The sequence below is a fragment of the Meriones unguiculatus genome, chromosome 8 (assembly GCF_030254825.1).
Source record: "Meriones unguiculatus strain TT.TT164.6M chromosome 8, Bangor_MerUng_6.1, whole genome shotgun sequence".
NCBI classification, from domain to species: Eukaryota; Metazoa; Chordata; class Mammalia; order Rodentia; family Muridae; genus Meriones; species Meriones unguiculatus.
The window spans coordinates 5,765,509-5,780,319 of NC_083356.1; the positions used below are offsets into that span (position 1 = coordinate 5,765,509).

The following is a 14,811-nucleotide window of genomic DNA, read 5'->3' on the forward strand; positions in this document are numbered from 1 at the left end:
GAATGATTCATGTGCATTGGAGGCATGCAGACGCAGCCTTCTAAGACACCTTCACCGTTACAGTGGCCATAAACAGCTTCGAATTACTACCGTTGCACAAGCCTTGACTTCGTCACGGCTTCAGGCCAAGCAGAGCCATGTTCCAGGCACGGCATCGGTACTCGCCTTCCCAAGAGCATTTACTGCGCACACCCTGGTTGGGGTGCCACACGTGACAGAGAGGCACCCTCCTCCCCGTCTCTCCCAGGATGACGTGTTTTTCCAAAGACCATCAAGCCTTCAAAGTCTCCAAGACTGTGTTGGCAGCATACAAAATATATGTCTACCCAAAATACGGCAGGACGAGTCACTATTAACGCAAGGGATCATGGGGATCTGGTCAGTCCAATTCCTCTGCCAAAAGTTCAGAATGTTTGCTCTGTGCTTTGCTTCTTTTTTTAAAACTCTGTTCTTGGTTTGCTTCAGTACATTTCTTATTTAGATCCCTTACTGAGTATGTTAAACTTTATCTGTGACCTTACTAGGGCATACCAGCGGATACAGGAATGGCAGGCCTTCAGAGCTTTGAGGTTTTTCTAAATCATGCCAGACATTTCTAAACCAGCCAGACATTTCCCATTTCTCTCTGCCATGGCCACCATCATCTTTGCCATATATGCAGAAATCGCCACAGGAAAAGCAAAGAAACTCTACCTTATTTTAGGTTGGTAACAGTATCCTATGACTATTTCTTCACTATCTAATACTTCCAGACCCAGCATTTCTATATGTCGTTGCTCACCCTCGCCTCAGTCCCACACAGCCTGTGGTATTCTGATTTCACAAACCCAGGTTCGGCTATTCAGGGATTGGCCTGACACTTCACGATCCAGGTTGTGGAATTCAGGCTGGAATTCAGCCCCACTCCTCTTCAGCCTGAGCCAGGGGGAACTGCCAGGAGTCAATTATTTCTTACCCAAACCTACGATTTTATAGTTCGACCTAATACTGTAATATGTTGACCTTAAAAGGAAATCTCCTGACATCCTGGAGTCTTTCCAAACCGGCAGCGCTAGGGTTGGAGACCATCTAATACTGTATTCGGGTGTGGGGGGGAGAGTGGAGGCAAGGGTAATAAAATCTACAGTCTCTGCCCCGCCCCAATGGCAAAGTATGTCAGAAACTCTTTCTGATACATTCTACCTGAAAAACCCCACACGGAATCATGCTCATGAGAGTTTCCCAAGCATTGAACTGATTTCAAGTATTCAAAGTTACTGATTGCAAAAATATGATTTGGTAGGCCACACTGAACTGTGGTGGATGAGCAGATGTGCAGTCAAATGATGTCTTGGAAGGACAGATTTAACTCCACAGAAGCTACGTGGGAGTCAATACTGGAGTACTTTAGATGAAAGAGACAAATATTTTCCATAAGTTCTACTTTTGGTAATAATAAGTAATGAACGCAAATTTCCATTCAACCCAAAATCTACTCTATTGACACAGTCAGGGTGGGAGAAATTAAGGGGATTTGTGATGACTGCATTGGACATAGGCAGCTTTAAAGCAATGGGCTGTTAAAGGCAGAATGATTGGGATGCTTTGTGTTGCATGTCTTGCATCAAGTAAGTCACTGGGTCGGTCAACGAGAATTAAAGAGGCCTAGAGGAGTCTTTCACTGAAAGGGAAGCTGAATCACAAGAGCCCCTCATCGGTGACCAGCACCAGCAGTGACCAGCACCAGTTCTTGAATCTAGGGCCAGTGCCATTTCCTAGGTGCTAATCTCAGCCCAACCATAGTCCAGGTCTAAGTGGTATTTTTTTTTCCTCTACTACCTATGTTTATTTCCCTTAAAAAGAATACACATGATAAACAATTTTGCCCTCAGATTAATATAATAAATAAAATATCTTGGATAGCTATATTTAAGAGCCCCGACCTGAAACAAAATGGTCAAATAACTTTTTAAGCCAAAGTTTACTTAAATACCCACCAAGGAGGAAACAGATTCATCAGAACAACCCACGTGTGTACTTCCCTGCCCTCCCTTCCTGAGCTCTCCTCCCATCTGGAAGGCTCCCGACTGACTGCACGTGATTCAAGTCTTCAAATCACTGTTTTTCACAGGATCTGAGCCATGACAAGGTTAATAGCAACTGCGCTGTATTACTTGAGAACCAAAGATCATAACTGAAGAGAAGGTGCTTTAAATAGAAGAATGCCTGGTGTCCTCTTTAATACAATGATGGGTATAAAAAAGAAAAGCAAAAACAAGGACAATGGTTGAAGGAAAGATGAATGCATGGATGGATGGATAGATGGGATGATTCATCTGGTTCCCAACATCTACCGTGAGTCATTCTGTAAAGCTGGAATGTTTAGAAAATAAATCCTGCTATTGTACCAGAGAAGACAAGGACATAATGCGGTACAGAACAAAGCATGCCAAAAACACCATTTTCTTCTACTTCTGCGTGACTTCCCAGTGTTCGGAATATTACTCTTGCCTCTAATGATACAGAAAGGAGGAAGAAAAGAGTCTGTCAGGAGAAGCAGTTCTATATGAATGAAATACTTCTAGACAGCATTTTAAATATTTTAATGTATTTATTTATGTGCAGGTACACATGTGTCTGTGTCCCACAGCACGCATATGGAAGTCAGTTCTCTTTCACCATGTAGAGGTGGTTAGCACTCAGGCTGTCCAGCTTGCAGGCAAGCGACTCCATCCATCGGGCCATTTTGCCCTAGAACAGTGTCTGGAGAGTCCTCATTTTCTGTTGATACTCTCTGCATGGGCCTTCGAAAATTTACTTCCCCCAGTTGGTGTTAGGTGGGGTTTGTGAGAATGGCTCTTCCCCCAGTAAACGTTATACCCCGCAAGGATGGGCCTTCAGGACCACAGTGAATGTGCTTGAATCTGCACCAATGCCAATGCGCTGTGTGCTGCTGGACAGCCTCTTTGAGACTGGCTTGGGATGGACTCTGGCCTGAGGCGCTGCAGTTAGGAGTAGCCAGATGGAAGGAAGGTCATGCTGCCTCAGGAAGCCCTTTCCAACTCAACTGCCGGTACTGGCTCCTTCAGTCACCACCCTGTGAGTGAGACTGATCCAACTTCAGGTTTTTTCATTTTCCTTCCTTCTTTCCTTCCTTCTTTTCTTCCTTCCTTCCTTTCTTTCTTCCAGGGAAAAATCAATAATGACTTCCTGTCCCCTGATGCACTTCAAACAATTCTAGCAGGACTCAACTGTCAAGGGCAGATCAAAGTCCAGAGAGCGTGGCAAAGGGGACAAGCACTCTTCTGAACATTAGGCTCACAGGTGCCCACAAGCACTCCGATCAAATCGTACCTATGGCATCGACAAAAGAATGCTGGGACATGTGGGCACCATATGAAGGTGCCAAGTCCAAGGCAGACCCTGACCCTCACTGGTGTTCCCTGGCATTCTCAACACTAGAGGGGTATGTACGGCATGCCCAGTGTGCAGGGTGGAGAAGCGAAAGGTTCAAGCGGGGGCCTGAAGCAGCCTTTTCAGGCACTGTGCGCCCAGCTGCTGAGACGTACAGAGGTGAGCCTCTTAGCCTGCATGTCAGTCCCTTGCGCTGCTGGTGAGAGCACGGTGTCTCTTTCCTGACAGGATTGAGCAGTGCTGAGCCAAAAGCACTGGGTGGCCAGGAGAAGGGACTGTCCCTCAGCAGGGCAGAATCAAATCCAGCTGCAAGTAAGTGAAATCAAAACAATGTAGAGATAAAGCCAGTGAGATCACAGACCTCCACCTGCAGGAAGCAAAGTCCAGCTGGGCTCCACGGCCACCAGAGTTGGGAAAGAAAGGTCTTTCACACCCAAACTGCATTCCTAATCATTCATTTTTGTCTTTGTTTTTTGAACAGACAGCTTTTGTTTTTTAAAATCAGGCCTAATGTCTTCTCTCCATAAACTTTAACTAGTTATAACTAAGAAATGCTACACAGTAGCACTGGTTGTCCCTGACTCTGGCTTGTTCAGATGCCAGCCTTATCCTCTCTGAGCATGGGGACAGCGATACAGCCCACAGCCTGGCCTGGCCTCTACAACCTGAGAGAACCCCTGGGCCGGTATTCATAGATCTACCCTTGGTGTGAAAGGTGGGCCAGCCCTGCCAAGTCTGTCCTTTCTAGGTGAGACTGTGAGAGACAGAACTTCTCATAGCAGAAAGCTGAGAAGGTGGCATAAATGTCCCAGTCCACATCAGCTATTACCCCAGACCAAGTGCCCCCTCCTCACTGTGTGGCGCAAGACTGAGTGTGAAGAGAGCTACACTATAATGTGTAACGCTTGGAACATGCAAATGTTTGATGTCTCTTTCTCTACCCTTGCCTTCTACTACACCTCTCTCTCTCTCTCTCTCTCTCTCTCTCTCTCTCACACACACACACATACACACACACACACACACACTGTTGCTGCTATCACAGGGGCAGCAGCCACCTCTACAGATGAGGTTAGGAGAAGCTATGGGCTCGGTGAGGAGGCGGAACCCTGGACTTCAGTCATCTGCATCCATTCATCAACTGACACAGCGAGAGCACTTTGCCACCGCCTGCATCACAGCCTCGCAGAAGAACAGTGCTGTGCCCGCCCCGCAGAAGTCTCCTTACCGAGTGCTGTCTGATACTGTGCTTTGGAGCTCTCTGCTGAATCACGTTTTCAATAGCTAGAACTTGCCCAAATGTCCCTGAAACTGAGTGTACCAAAAAATTGTCTAAAAGCAGATCTTAATAAATTTAGATAAACGATAACTCCTGGCTCTAGACCCCGAGTTCAGTTCAGCGCCTAGAAACAAAAACTACAAAGGAGAGCCTAAAGCAAACATCACGCATCGGCCTCCTGTCCTCTCCCACACCGGGTAGCTTCCTGGACAGCTTGCAGGAAGTTCACTGTTTGCTCATGGCAGATGCTGACCTGCTTGGACCTTTAAGATCTAGAGATCTGAACTTGGACAGGAAAAGGCTGAGGGTAGTTGCTTAGGAGACTGTAATCAGGCAACATGGTTTGAAGGACGCGTTTTCCATATTTACATTCACCCTGAGTGACATACAAGTTATCTTAGGTATTTTCAGTGGATACAAATAGGCCACTGAACCAGGCAGCACAGGACTTGAGTTCAAGGTTTGACTTTGACAATCAAAGGTGTGCAAATCTGAGCCAGCGCCTTGACTCTTGGGATCTTTCAATGCTCTGTACTTTTTAACCAGTCTATCAAGTTATTAACGGAATTAACCAAGAGAATAAATATCAACACACCTCGGAAACTACCAAATACCACTGTTTTGGTTAGACTTTTTCTTTCTTTTTCCTTTGTCAAGTTGACACTGGCTAGGGAACCTCAACTGAGAAAACACCGTCAGATTGGCCCCGTGCGCCATAATCTTGACTAATGATTGGCACAGGAAGGCCCAGCTCACTGGGGGCGGTCCCCCTCCCTGCGCAGGTAGTTTGCAAGGTATAAGAAAGCAGGCTGCGCAAGCCATGGAGAGCAAGCCAGCAAGCAGCACTCCCCCACCGCCTCTACCTCAGTTCCCGCCTTGGCTTCCCTCGGTGGAGGACTGTGTTTGGGACGTGTAAGCCAAACACACTCTTTGCTCGGCCGTGTCATGGTTCCTTTATTACAGCAACAGAAAGGACACTAAGGCAGCTTCTTAGCAAGCCCTGTGCTTGATGAGAAAATCCGCTGCTTTATAAAATAATGGAGATTGCTGCCCATCCTTACTACGAAAACTATTTTTGCACAAATGTACACATGCATTTTTAGTAGTATTTAACCAAATTCTACCTCAATCAAACTTTTAAAGTTCTGGGTATGGGTGTGCAGACCCGGTGTGCACCTTGGTATGGGTGTGAGGTGCCCTCTGAAGCTAGAGATGGTGAGCCTGTGGATCTTTCGTTCCACATGGTTATGGACCCCACGATGCGCATGCTGGGAACAGAGCTTGGGTCTAGTGTGAGTGCACTACAGGCGAGGAACTACTGAGCCTCCTCTCCAGCCCCATCTCAAGGAAACTGTAAACAGAGTTCAACCACATAATGGGCGGATCGGAGGATCACAGCTTTATTTTCTAAAATACACAACAGGATGGACTTAAGGTGGTCATTGAGAAGCAAACACTTCCCAAATAGATGAATAGTCAATTAAACTAGAAATAGATAAAAGATTTGTAAAAAGTCTTTTTTTTTTTTTGGCAATTCTGGGGGATTAAATCTAGGGCCTCATGCATGCCAGGCAAATGGCCTACACCTAAGTGAGAACAGCAGCCCAGAGAGTAGTCTGACGTAAAACATTCATTTTTCTTAACGCAAGAACAGAGTTTGCAATTCAACTTGACCGGCAGACTGAGCTCGGAGTCTGTCAGGTGGTGTAGAGAGCTTGAGAGAATGGCGAGACACGAGAAGACTGGCTCTCTTTTTAATGATTGAAAGCGAACAAGATAGAGGGCAAATTAAGTAAATACAGGTGAATGAATTAATTAATATACAGACTGTGTTATAGTACTATAGACATATACTAACAGAAGATAATCCTCTAGTTATAAAGATAAAACAACAGCAGCTTTAAAGATAAGTAGGTTATTGAGATGAATTAGCCTAATAAACTCAAGTAAGGCTTGTCTATATTTCCAAGTCATGCTAATTCAGTGCCCAATACAGGACGGAGTCTATATCAGCAGTGAGGTAGTCCTAAAGCCCTATGAGTGAAGGGATATGAAGCCACACAGAAACGGGTTTTCAGGAGGCTGGTGTGAGAGCTCAGCTGCTGGGCTGAGACTCAGGGATGCCTCTGCACTGACTCTCTTGGCTTCTCTTCCCTGACATGAGATCCGGTCCTGCTGAAATGACATCGGGGCAGGAGGCCCAGCTTCTGTGACCATCTTCTCACAGTGAGGAAGCCACGGTGAGCCGGCTCAATGCACAGTCATCCCTGGCTAGGGACGTGAAGGTCAGACGGAAGACTGTAGGGCCCAGCAGGGAACTAAGCTTTGAGGGGCTGCAGAGACGGCTCAGCAGAGAAGAGCACCGGCTGCTCCTACAGAGGACCCGGGCTCATTTCCCAGCACCCACAGTAGCTGGTTCGTAACTACCTAAAATTCCAGCTCCAGGGGATCCAACTCCTTCTGGCCTCCTTAGGCACCTGTACACCTGGTGCACATATAGACAAGCAGGTAAAAACAGATACACATAAATAAAATAAATGAAAAAATTATAATGGCCTCTCTGCAAGGAAGGAAAGAAGGAAGAAAGGAAGGAAGGGAGGGAAGGAGGGAGGAAAGAAGGAAGAAAGCTGATGAGATAGCTTACCAGGTAAAGCCCTTCAGTGTGATCTCTGGAACGCCCATGAAGATGGAGAACTGACTCCATAAAGCTATCCTCTGACCATGGTACACGCATGCCTGCACTCATATACACAGACACACTAAATAAGTTAAAACTTAAAAAAAAAAAACAAAAAACAAAAACTAAGCTTCCTAGTTGTCCAACTCAGAGATGAGCCAAAAGTTAGTTTCCAGAAAAGGAAGGTAAAACACTTATGATAAAGAATGGGCAGGAGAGCTGGCTCAGCGGTTAAGAGCACTGGCTGCTCTTCCAGAGGGCCTGAGTTCAATTCCCAGCAATCACATGGTGGCTCACAGCCATCTACAATAGAATCTGATACCTTCTGTCATGCAAGCATACATGCTAATAGGGCATTCATAAACACAAGTGGATAAACCTTAAAAAATAATCTAAAAAATCATAAGGAATATAAACAGTTAACAAAAGGGGGGCTTTCTTTAGAGAGAATGTTTTGAAAATTGAAATGTTCCTGCAAAGGGTTCTAAGATCTGAAGTGAAGAAATGGATGCGCTCTACAGCAGTAGGACACAGAACAAGCAGCGACTAACAGGCCAAGCTGGAGAACTGGGATTCTGTCAGCAGAAAGCAAGGGGAAGCAGAAAGAAACGAAAGACCAGAAACACCAGCCAAGGACAGTCCATTTCACATTCATATGTGACTGCAGTTCCAAACACCGAAGATCGTACTCAAGACATCGACGCATAGATTGGAAAAATAAGATAAACACTCAGAAAAATGTAAGCAGCTACATCATAGTCAAAAGAACGCAAACCAAAGATTTGTAAAAGTCCTAAAGTTAGCCAAAAGGATAAAAAGGAGACATTATCTTCAAAGGAGCAACATTAAGATTTACAGTTATGAACAGAGATAATGGATTCCAGAAGAAAATGTTGTCAACTTTAATGGCTCAAAGAACGTACTTGCCAACCACCACTGTATCTTGCAAAACCATCTTCCATAAACAAAAGAGGAATAAAAATATTTTTTGGAGAAACTGAAAGATGTTCTTTAAAGCCTAAGAAAAGGAATCTCAGAGAGGAAGTGCAAGAGGGAATAGAAAAGCACTGGAAAGCACACAGATAGATAAATAAATATTTCTACCTTCCTGCTGTCCAAACAGAATGGTAACTGTAATGGACTCTGACGTACACAGCATATGTGGAAGCAAGCAGCAATTCCAACAACACAGTCCTCATGAGGGTAAGTGGTTTAAACGGTCTGATATTAGGTCAGTCTGAATCTTCGTGCGCTCCCCAAAGTGACCCGCCGAAATTCTGCCCCCTGGGATGAGGGTGATAAGAGCTGCTGTGATGGTTTTCATGGTCCATGAGACAAAATCTAGAATCATCTGGGAAGAGGGACTCAGTCTAGATTAGGCCTGGCCTGCAGACAGGCTGTGAGAGATTTTCTTAATTGGGTTAGCCGAGGTGGAGGACGGTTCTTGAATGCAGGTGGCACCGTTTAGTGCACTGGGCCCTGGCCTGGATGAAGAGTGGTGGAGCGCGGAGCGCTGAGCACTGGCGAGCATGCGCGGTGCTCTCTGCTTGTGACTGGACACAAGCCCCTGCCACCCGTGACTTCCTGCTAAAGGGGCTAAGCTTTCATCAGGCTATTTTACTACAGCAACAGGAAACAAAACTAGGATGTCATGTCAAGAGACTAGACCTCTCACAGATGGCACTAGGGTCCTTGTAAAAGCGACCAGAGACACGCCCTTTGCTGGATAAGGAAACAGCTAGAAGCCAACGCCGCCGTCAGGAAGGGGCTGGACCTGCTGCCCTGTGACCGGGGACTCCCCAGCTTCCTAACTGTGAGGAACAATTTCTGCTCATTGTAAGCTGTGCAGTCTAGGGCATTTTGTTATAGCACCCTGAACACACTAAGACATTCTGTGGCAACTCAGGGATGATTATTACAGCTTCTAGAATAATTACTTCAAATTAACAAAGTAATAAGTAACATGCAGAATAAAAGCACTGAATAATAGGTGTTTTTTTGCATTTAAAATTTTTTAATTTTATTATTTTTTTATTAATTACACTTTATGCACTTTGTATCCCCCCTGTAGCTCTCTCCCTCCTTCCCTCCCAATCCCTTCCTCCCTCTCCTTTCTCCCCGCATGCCCCTCCCCAAGTCCACTGATAGGGGAGGTCTTCCTTTCCTTCCTTCTGATCCTAGTCTATTAGGTCTCATCAGGAGTGGCTGCATTGTCTTTCTCTGTGTCCTGGTAAGGCTGCTACCCCTCAGGGGGAGGTGATCAAAGAGCAGGCCAATCAGTTCATGTCAGAGACAGTCCCTGTTCCCATTACTATGGAATAATAGTTTTAGTATTCCAAAAGAGGCACGAAAAAATGACAAAAGAAACCAGAAATGAAAGGCAGAAAATAATAGGGAAGGAAATGAAAAGTGGATTGCTACAAACCCAACATATCATTTATTACACCTGAAATAAAGATCCAATTTGAAATAAACGATGAAGATTGTCAGACCGTCCTTTAACACCCAGTTATATGCTATAAATATAATACATGTTTGACGTAAAAGGAAAGAGAAACATACCCTCCCAAAACTAACCAAGAAGGAGGCATGAAAGCGAGGACTGCACTATTATCCGTGTGAACTGTAAGCAGGCGGATATTACAGATCTAAGTATCTGATCATCTAGTAGTGGGGGGGAAGAATCTTGAAAGTGTATAAAACAACAGTCGCATTGAGAAGAACGAACACATCGTCAGTAACGGGTAGACAAAGGCAAGACAAAAAAAGAAAAAGAAAAAGAAAACCAGCAAGTATACAGAAGACAGGAATAGCACAATTAACATCTGGCACTATTCTTATGTATGTAAAGTTCGCAGACACTAGTGACCGATCCACGTTCATTTCACACACGTATAAACATATTGACATCCATCTCCTTCAATAAAGTCTCAACAATTTCAAAATATTAAAATAAATTTGAGAATATCCGACCACGTGACCCAGCTGTATGTCAGAAGCCTTGTCCATTGCCAGTAGCCCCGCCTCCTGTTCATCTGTATGCAATAACCCCGGCTCCCATTCAGCTGCGGCAAGCGCACTCCCACAGCCCATTCGACCTGACCCCAGATATTTTTTTCTGTGTCCATCTGTCTGTCTTTTCCTCATTCCCTCAAGGGCCCTAGTTAGGCCAAGTACGTGGAAGCCCTGTCAAGGACTCAGCAGGCAGCATTTTGAAACATATGAGTTTGCAGTTGTACGGGGGGTAGTTACATTAGGTAGACTGACCCGGTTTTTGTTCTCCTTTGGAAATCATTATTAGGGACACTGAATCGACTGTCCAGTTGACAAAGACAAAGGGTGCACTTGTGATGGCTACCCTCGGCCGGCAGCTTGACTACGTCTAAAATCGACTAAAGCCCAAGCAGCTGGGCATGTCTGTGAGCGAGTCTCTTGAGGTGGGAAGCCCCACCCTAAATCTGGGCCCCACACTTCCTGGTGGCAGCGCACATGAAACGACGTGGAGGAAGAGAACGTTTGCTTCTAGGGTGCTTGTCCTGCTTTCACTGGAGAGGCCCCTTATCCTTTGCTGGTATTAGAGCCTACTTCTTCATGCAGACCAAAGCAGCAACTCCCCAGGAATTCCCTGGGACTCCAGCACCAGACTGGAACTGCTGAGAGCCCCGGAATGAACAACTACCGGATTCTTGGCATTTCTGTTGGCAAACAGCCATTGCTGGACTCCATAGACCAGAGCCCGTAAGGTGCTCCAGTAACTTCCATATATTCATATATACATGAATATATATATATATATATATATGTTCATTTTATCAACCCTGTTCCCCTAGAGAACCCTAACACAGGTAAGGAACAGTGAAGAAGACAGTCTCACTGTGGATCACAGGAATACAAAAAGGGCAAAGAGGATAAAAATAACTTGATGCTGAGGAATTTGATAATTCGGAAATTCGAAACCTAAAATTTGCCAAAGCTGACAGAAGCACACAGAAAAATATGACTATTTCAGTAATGTACTATAAATCAGCCCCAGGGCCAGTGAGATGGCTCAGTGGATGAAGGCACTTGGAACCAGTCTTGAGTTCAACTGCTGGGGTTCACATAGTGTGAGGAGAGAGCTCACTCTTCCAAGCTGTCCTCACACGCTACGTATGTGCTAGGCACACACATGTGTGCTCCTAGTGATAACAAACAGATGTAAAAATGTAAAGGTAGCCTGTCATGGAAGACAGTTTTTCCCTAATGAAAACCCTGGCCCAGACAGCTCACCAGTGAGTTCTTCCAAGCATTTTGAAAAGAATTAGTACCTGTATTCCAGAATTCTTCAAGAAGATTAAAGCCCTTAGACACATTCAAAATAGTAAAATAACACAATGCGATTTAAAAACTGGGATGAGCATTAGGAGAAAAAAATTCCACTTTCTTCTTCCTTTAGAAACATTTCTAAAATATCTTAACAATGTATTAGGAAACTACTGTGGGTGCAGTTCAGCCTGTGTGTGAGGATGGTCTCCAATTCAGAATCAGCTCACTCTAAAACCAACAGGGGAGGAAGTCCTGCAGGCATTCCCAGTGCTGAGAGGCCCCCAGAAATACCACTTTGGCTCCTGAGTTAGTAGAAATTAGAAAAGCATATGATAATACTGAGAAAATACCTTCCAGTTAGCTACTGGACCAGAACTTGGCAAATAGCTAAAAGCACACAACGTCAAAGGCGAACACTGGAAATGCCCCTCCAGAGCCTGTATTGTCCTGTGACCACTTTTATATAACCTTGAGGTCTAAGAGAGAGAGAGAGAGAGAGGGAGGGAGAGAGAGAGCAGAAGAGAGAAGAAAGTGGTGAATGGAAAGAAATAAAATTATCATTTGGACATAATAAGATAATCCTTGAGCAAAATTTCCACAAGTTAGGCATATTTGTATGAACCGGCAAGAAGTACATAGAAAATAAAACATATTTGCAATGGAATTAAAACTCAAATACTTGGAAATTTATTAGAGATTAGGAAAGTATATGGCATTACCGAGAAAACACGACAGAGTCAAATAAACAGAAGCATGCTCATTGTTCTGTGAGAAGTGCATTGTTAGCACTTGCGAATGAATGCACACTCCCAGGTAGCCCCCAATCCAAACCCAAGATGCCTGTCGTTTTCAGAAATTGACAAAACTTTCTAAAATTAACATGTCACTAGGAAGGGCTAGGGGAGCCAAGTGTTCTAGAAGGACAGGCGCGGGGGTTTACAGCACAAGTGGCCAAGCTATTATTCTAAAGCTACTGATAATCAAACATGAGCCTGTGGGTCCTGGAACAGTGTGTGTCCAGTGGAAGATGGAGCAGTCCCAAAATAGCCCTGCTTACCTACCATTTACACGACTTACAGGAAAGTGAGCCTGTGACTCAGTAGGAAAGGGGAATAGGGAAGTGTTTTTTGATGCCACACACAAAAGCCAGCTCCTGGTGGCTTGCAGAATAAACCGAGGGGTGAAATAATGAAGCCTTCAGAGGCAAACCCCTCCAGGACCCTGGATCAAACTGTTCTTAAGTACAAAACAGAAAAACAAACCAACCACAAAAGAAACAATGGAATAAAATCAACTCTATTAAAGCTAAGAACTTCTTTTCGTCAAAAATGAGTGAAGCCAAGGGAGTCATTATTCGGTAAGATGAGCATATTAAAGCCACAGCGGAGCCACACTAAGATAAAAGGATGAAAAACGCTGCTAAGTGTTGGCAGAGATTGTTAAGAACACGTGTTTCCACATATTCCTTGCGGGAGGATAAAGGGACAGAACCACTTTGGGAAGCTGGTAGTTATTAGTTAGTCCTGAACATGAATACAGCCTCACCCAGCAAATCCATCCCAGGTACATCCTCAGAAGAAACTGTGAGATCAAGTGTCACGGCGCATCTCTTGAGTCCCATGACTACAAGGTCATCCTCTGCTGCATAGTGACTTTAGGTCCAGCCTTGGCTACAAGAGACTGTCTCAAACCAACAACAAACAAACAACAAACACACCACCAAACAAGAACAAAAGAAACGTGCCTGTTCACCAAATGCAAGTGTTAGAGTATACACAGAAACAGTACTTGCCATGGACTGCGAGCTGAAGCTCGGCTGGGGATATGGTTCACCTGGCAAAGGGCTTGCCATGTGAGCACGAAGACCTCAGGGCCTATGAAAAAGCTGTCCTCAGGGCCTATGAAAAAGCTGGGTGTGTATTATCATCCCAGCACTACGGAGCTGGAGACAGGAGTTTGCCTGGCGCTGGCAGAACGGCTGGTTAATCAGTGCTCCGGGTTCAGCAGGCAATTCTGTCTCCAAAGCCAGAGGGGAGAGGAGCTGAGAAAGACACCTGGCATTTCCCTTTGGGCTCCATGTACACACACACACACACACACACACACACACACACACACACACACACGAACGCATGCACAGGTTAGAAGCTACCGAAATGCCGCTGTTAATGAAATGGCTAGGGAAATTGTGATAACGCCACCCAATGAAATATCACGCAGATCTACAAGCTAACCACAAAGCCTCAAGTACGCATGACTCGTCTCTAAGTTCAGCACCAAAGCAGAGAAAAAGTGCACCGAGTCCACTAACATAACGCATAAAAAGGTATCTGCATCGTTACAAGTCAGGACACTGCCACTGGGAGGCTGGGGCCGCAAGAAAACAGCAGACAGTTGAGCTGGGAGAGGCACTGTGTCCCGGTGGCCTTCAGGGCACACGGCTCTTCTGCTCGCCCCATTCTGTGAGTCTGCCCTCCCGCTTGCCTCCTGCCTACCCTCGCCATCAAGTTAAGCTGGAGAGAATGCAATTTCTGCCTATTTGGTTGTTCATGTTCCTTCCACTGTGCATAGTTACCATCATATTTTATTTTATTGAGGCTCTGCAAAACGCCTGCTTCTGCTCACTTATTTCTGAGCCTTTATCTCCCGAGAAAGCCCCTCGGACAGTTTTTTTTCTGACACAGATTCTACATTCTTGATCCACGTGCCTCTCTCCTCCCCTCCTTTCTAGCTCGCTCACAGTGAGGCCCTACCTCTCTCTCCTTTGCTAATGCTCTGATAAGGGAAGAGAGGAGACATCAGTGTAACGAGCAACAGCAAGTTTTTCCCACTAGGGCAGAATGGGAGGCTGTTATGTTTCTTGTGTAATAAGGTTGGCTGGGGGTGAGAATGTTGGTAGAGTCCTGGGCCTAGCATGCATGCAGCCCCTGCCTAAACAGGACATGGAGGCTTCTTCCCGAAAGCTCAGCACTTGAGAAGTATAAACGGGAGAAGCAGGACTTAACACCTTTGCCTATGTACTGAGTTTGAGGTCAGGCTGGGGTATGCAAGACCCTGCTTCAAACAAACAACAATAACAACAATAACGACAATAATAAACAAAAAACCTAGTTCACTGAAAATTGGAGTTGGTGTGTGTTTGTCATCCCTAGCACAA

The 14,811-nt window shown here is 45.2% G+C and overlaps 1 protein-coding gene and 1 long non-coding RNA gene across 26 annotated transcripts in view; one reads left to right on the forward strand and one right to left on the reverse strand.

The window, feature by feature from the left end:
* Pced1b (PC-esterase domain containing 1B) overlaps nucleotides 1-14,811 on the reverse strand; it is a 187,552-nt gene that overhangs the window by 162,285 nt on the left and 10,456 nt on the right. The window lies entirely within an intron of this gene.
* LOC132655985 (uncharacterized) lies at nucleotides 3,211-4,762 on the forward strand. The gene is made up of 3 exons (XR_009593938.1): nucleotides 3,211-3,445; nucleotides 3,622-3,705; nucleotides 4,439-4,762. It is a non-coding gene; the product is annotated as an uncharacterized LOC132655985 (long non-coding RNA).